The sequence below is a fragment of the Pelobates fuscus genome, chromosome 12, assembly GCF_036172605.1.
Source record: "Pelobates fuscus isolate aPelFus1 chromosome 12, aPelFus1.pri, whole genome shotgun sequence".
Classification (NCBI taxonomy): domain Eukaryota; kingdom Metazoa; phylum Chordata; class Amphibia; order Anura; family Pelobatidae; genus Pelobates; species Pelobates fuscus.
The window spans coordinates 21,443,703-21,450,124 of NC_086328.1; positions in this window are offsets into that span (position 1 = coordinate 21,443,703).

Here is a 6,422-nt window from a genome sequence, read left to right on the forward strand (position 1 = left end):
CATGGTTTGGGATTAATACGGCATGGTTTGGGATTAATACGGCATGGTTTGGGATTAATACGGAGCATGGTTTGGGATTAATACGGCAGGGTTTGGGATTAATACGGCATGGTTTGGGATTAATACGGCATGGTTTGGGATTAATATGGCATGGTTTGGGATTAATACGGCATGGTTTGGGATTAATACGGCATGGTTTGGGATTAATACGGAGCATGGCCTGGGATTAATACGGCATGGTTTGGGATTATTCCGGAGTATGGTTTGGGATTAATACGGCATGGCTTGGGATTAATACGGCATGATTTGGGATTAATACAGCGCATGGTTTGGGATTAATACGGCATGGTTTGGGATTAATACGGCATGGTTTGGGATTAATACGGCATGGTTTGGGATTAATACAGCATGGTTTGGGATTAATACGGAGCATGGTTTGGGATTAATACGGCATGGCCTGGGATTAATACGGAGCATGGTTTGGGATTAATACGGCATGGTTTGGGATTAATACGGCATGGTTTGGAATTAATACGGCATGGTTTGGGATTAATACGGCATGGCCTGGGATTAATACAGCATGGTTTGGGATTAATACGGCATGGTTTGGGATTAATACGGAGCATGGTTTGGGATTAATATGGCATGGCCTGGGATTAATACAGCATGGTTTGGGATTAATATGGCATGGTTTGGGATTAATACGGCATGGTTTGGGATTAATACGGAGCATGGCCTGGGATTAATACAGCATGGTTTGGGATTAATACAGCATGGTTTGGGATTAATATGGCATGGTTTGGGATTAATACGGCATGGTTTGGGATTAATACGGAGCATGGTTTGGGATTAATACGGCATGGTTTGGGATTAATATGGCATGGCCTGGGATTAATACAGCATGGTTTGGGATTAATACGGCATGGTTTGGGATTAATATGGCATGGTTTGGGATTAATACGGCATGGTTTGGGATTAATACGGCATGGTTTGGGATTAATACGGAGCATGGTTTGGGATTAATACGGCATGGTTTGGGATTAATACGGCATGGTTTGGGATTAATACAGCATGGTTTGGGATTAATACGGCATGGTTTGGGATTAATACGGCATGGTTTGGGATTAATACGGAGCATGGCCTGGGATTAATACGGCATGGTTTGGGATTATTCCGGAGTATGGTTTGGGATTAATACGGCATGGCTTGGGATTAATACGGCATGGTTTGGGATTAATACGGCATGATTTGGGATTAATATGGAGCATGGTTTGGGATTAATACGGCATGGTTTGGGATTAATACGGCATGGTTTGGGATTAATACGGCATGGTTTGGGATTAATACGGAGCATGGCCTGGGATTAATACGGCATGGTTTGGGATTATTCCGGAGTATGGTTTGGGATTAATACGGCATGGCTTGGGATTAATACGGCATGGTTTGGGATTAATACGGCATGATTTGGGATTAATACGGAGCATGGTTTGGGATTAATACGGCATGGTTTGGGATTAATACGGCATGGTTTGGGATTAATACGGCATTGTTTGGGATTAATACGGCATGGCCTGGGATTAATACAGCATGGTTTGGGATTAATACGGCATGGTTTGGGATTAATACGCCATGGTTTGGGATTAATACGGCATGGTTTGGGATTAATACGGAGCATGGTTTGGGATTAATACGGCATGGTTTAGGATTAATACGGCATGGTTTGGGATTAATACAGCATGGTTTGGGATTAATACGGCATGATTTGGGATTAATACGGAGCATGGTTTGGGATTAATACGGCATGGCCTGGGATTAATACGGCATGGCTTGGGATTAATACGGCATGGTTTGGGATTAATACGGCATGGTTTGGGATTAATACGGCATGGTTTGGGATTAATACGGCATGGCCTGGGATTAATACGGCATGGTTTGGGATGAATACGGCATGGTTTGGGATTAACACGGCATGGTTTGGGATTAATACGGAGCATGGTTTGGGATTAATACGGCATGGTTTGGGATTAATACGGCATGGTTTGGGATTAATACGGAGCATGGTTTGGGATTAATACGGAGTATGGTTTGGGATTAATACGGCATGGTTTGGGATTAATACGGCATGGTTTGGGATTAATACGGAGCATGGTTTGGGATTAATACGGCATGGTTTGGGATTAATACGGAGCATGGTTTGGGATTAATACGGCATGGTTTGGGATTAATACGGCATGGTTTGGGATTAATACGGCATGGTTTGGGATTAATACGGAGCATGGTTTGGGATTAATACGGAGCATGGTTTGGGATTAATACGGAGCATGTTTTGTGATTAATACGGCATGGTTTGGAGTTTATAAATATAGGTCCATGCAATACTCAGAATTCAATCAAAGATCTGGTGTCACAGTATGATTTATAGAACACATTTGGGTTTAGGGCATTATATAAGGCTGTTTTCAGGAGGGGCTTAAGTCAATTTATGTTGAGAAGACCATAAAATATACTCTTGGGAACAAGTCCCTGGTCTTTTTGCCACCTAATAATGTCCCTGCCTTTGAAGTAAAGTTCCCTAAGCAATTTCAAACAGATTCCTGTGGCAATCAGGTTTTTGCCCAATGTATTCAATTACTCTCATTTACTTCTACATGCCAAACACCTTGCAACAACGTCATCTTTTCATTTATAATTATTTAATCTCATATTATTATCTAATACATTTAATTCTGATTATTTTAATTTAATTATGATTATTTAAATATGGAAACACTGTTTTAGGGCACCTACAATGATATACAAGTAAACAGGTGCAGTGATTGGCCAGCAAGCGGTAAATACAATGACAATTATTATAAAATAGATAAACCCCATTATGTGCTTCATTGTATTCCCTTAATGAACAGCTGTACTTAGAAATCAGAACACTATTTTTAGCAGGTACATTAATGCATTAAAAGCTTTTTGAGTGAACTTCCCATCTCGATCTGTTCTACCTCGCTGTGTTCGCATCAGAAACCTGTCATTTAACGTGTGCTCCTTGTCAGATCACAGCTTTAGAAACAATGAGCTGATTTTTTTTCATCAATCTTTCTATCCAAGACTCTTTAAAGGGTTACTCGAAGCACCATCACCACTTTACTGATTTTGAGGTAGTCATGGTGACTAGCGTCTGTATGTGCAGCATTTCGCTACAAAACTCCACCTCTGGCCAGCAGAACCTTGTTAAGAAGGCAAAGCATTAGAAAATGGTTTGACTACTTACACTGGGGCCCGAGCTCTCCAGCATGCTGAGGTGGTTATGGTACTTGGATTATTCCTTTAATGGTTTGACTTCTTTCCTGTATATTTTTACTATTCTTCATCACATGCTCTTGCTTTGTGCAGAGGGAATTAAGCATGAAAACTTAAGAGGGATGTAGGGCAACAAAAGCTCACTTTGCACACTGTGCAAATGCTCTTGCTTCTTCTGTCCCTCTAACACTATGGAATGTCCTCTTTCTGCTACACTCACGACATCCACCTTTTCTCTGTCCCAGACTGCATACCGCCTTCCTTCCCAGCAGCCCCACTGGACACCAGATGAAAAATCCACCCAACTGTGGATGTTGTGAATGTTGCAGGAAAATGTGTGTGTGTGCTTTTCAGTGAATGTGAGTGAGTGTGCGTGTCAGTGAATGTGAGTGAATGTGTGTGTGTGTGTCAGTGAATGTGAGTGTGTGTGTGTGTGTGTGTGTGTGTGTGTGTGTCAGTCAATGTGAGTGTGTGTTTCAGTGTCTTTGATTGTGTGTGTCTAGGGAATGTGTGTGTCTGTCAGTAAGTGGGCGCGTCTGTCAGTGCTTATGTGTGTCTGTCAGTGAGTGTATGCGTCTGTCAGTGTGTGTCTGAATGATTGTATGTGTCTGTCAGATTGTGTCAAATCAGTGAGTGTATGTGTGTGTGTCTATATCAGTGTATCAGAGAGTATGTGCTGGTCCGTGAGTGTGTGTCTGTCAGTGAAAATGTGGGTTCGTTAACAGGAAGAAATTAAAATTAGGGGGTGCCCTAAATCTGTCATGCCTGGGGCCGCACCATTTCGAAATACACCACTGATTGTAACAATATAATCAATGTTATTCACTTCACCTGTCAGTGGTTTTAATGTTGTGGCTGATCAGTGTATTATCATTGCTTTTGAGAAAATCAGACATACCACCTTTACCCCAATATACCCCAATACTATAACCTAAAGCTGTTCAATGGGCAGGTTACTTTTCCCTAGATAATCACTTACAAAGTGTGTGTGGAAAGTAATTCTAGAAAAACAACATCCTCTTTTTAAATATTATTCATCAGATATAGGAAAAGTATTGGGCCTCTTTTATTACAGATTACAGATTTTGAAAAGAGGGATAATTTATTCCGATGTATCACATCTCTCTCTTCCTTCTAACATCAGTGTCTATTTTCCTTTGTCACGTAGCATTCTGTCCTTAAATTGTCAAGCCAACAGATGTGAAATTTAACACAATACTTGCTACTCGATGCAGCAAGAGAGCTGATGCAATATATTCAGAGTTTTAAATCCACAGCCACCCGTGCTACATCCCATTTATTCAGTATGCTTGATCCTGTGTGCAAATAACTGTTTTTTTGTAGAAAATTACTGGGCAGTTAAGAAATGTTCGCCAAGCTATTCATAATTGGACAAAAAGACTGAATGAAAATTGCAGCTTTCCAATCATGTTTGTGATTTTTTTTCCGGTCTGAATGATTACAGTTATTGTAACACATATATCGCTGCAACTACCAAACTTGGAGGAATGACTTCATTTGCATATCTAAAGAACATTAGCTGGGCTAGAAAATGTTTCGTAAATGGAAAAAAAAAGACCCAGTCTACACAGCTTTTAGCTTCAGAAGATGTACTTAATAAATGTGTAGGCTACAGGTCTTTAAAAGAATTCCACAGAAATCTTTCAAATAATTCCATGCAATGGAGAAAACATGCACAAGCTGTGGGGTAGGTTTAGTAATTACTATTTATTAAACCTACTTATAGCGTGAGCATTTTTTTCTATTTATGGAATTCTCTTGACGTGGCTCTGTCACTGACTGGGGTCTTTGCATAATTTGCAAAAACACAAACGGTGACTGCTCCTCTTGGTGGCTGAAGATTGCAGGGAAAGTTGGGTTTTCCTTGTGGATGCTGCCATCTTCTTAGTCCTCTTCAGCTACTGCCGATTCATGTGCCAAAAGCCGACGTCAACTTGTGAATTCAACAGTGAGGTAACAGTAAAGGCATTGAAAAGCCACACAAGACAAGCTAACGGATATTGCGGGCCCGCTTATCCAAATCTTAATAATTGCTGATGAAACGCTAGCAGGTGGAAACTTCAACGCACACATGGTGCGTGAATGGGCACAAAAAGCATTATGCCTGTTGGGCAACGCCAATGTAGCTATTTCAATTGAACAGCGTAAAGCCATGTTATATAAAATTGGTTCATACGTGACCTGAATAAACATGTATCCATGTTCATCTCCCTCAAAATGGCACAATCATCCCTTCCCAGGGTGTTTAGAACCCAGCATTTTTCCAGGAGAGCTGGTCGCTATAGGGGCCAAACGACTAGAAGAGCTGCCTTCTAAGGCTACAGGCCTCGACCATCAGATGCATGGAATTCGGGAAATACCCGTTTCTACCACAAACAGTTCTTTCATTCTAGAGGATCCATCAGAGGACGTGGCTCTGCTTCCCTCTATGGCCACACTGCTACAGGTATTCGACTTTACTTATTCACAAGTTCCTATTGCAGGCCGATTAACCCTTTTTTTCCAACAGTGGTCTCTATTTTAACGTTATGAACTTCCTGTCCTCTCTTTTCGAACAACGTAAATCCTACAGATTTAGTAATGTGTTTCGTTCAGCAATATCGGCAGCTCATGGTCCTATTGACAATGCAGCAGTGGGTAAACATTCCTCTATCTGTAGACTGTTGCGTGGCATTCGTCTTGCTCGACCTCCTGCCCCAAAAATATTCTCACTTTTGGGATGTCGCTCTTGTTTTGTCCTTCTTGGAGGCATGGCTATCCAACAAAGCGCTTTCTCTTCGACAACTGTCGGCCAAGTTAGCTCTTCTTCTCTGCTTAGTTTCTTTTAGAAGAGTGTCTGAAGAGTAGCTGATATTCAGGCATTTGACTTCCATGCTGTTGACTTCACTCCCCAAGGTGTACGTTTCAACATTTCTCGCCGCACTAAAACTAATTCCTTAATGATTACTAACCCTTAATTTTCAGACATGCCATCTCTCTGTGTTGCTCATTGTGTTCAACACTGTCTCCTCTATGGCACCTCTGCGTACTCCTACAAGCCCCATGTTTATGACCACACGAGCCAGTGTCTTGTCCCACGATTGCCCTCTGGATTAAGTGGCTTCTTGCTT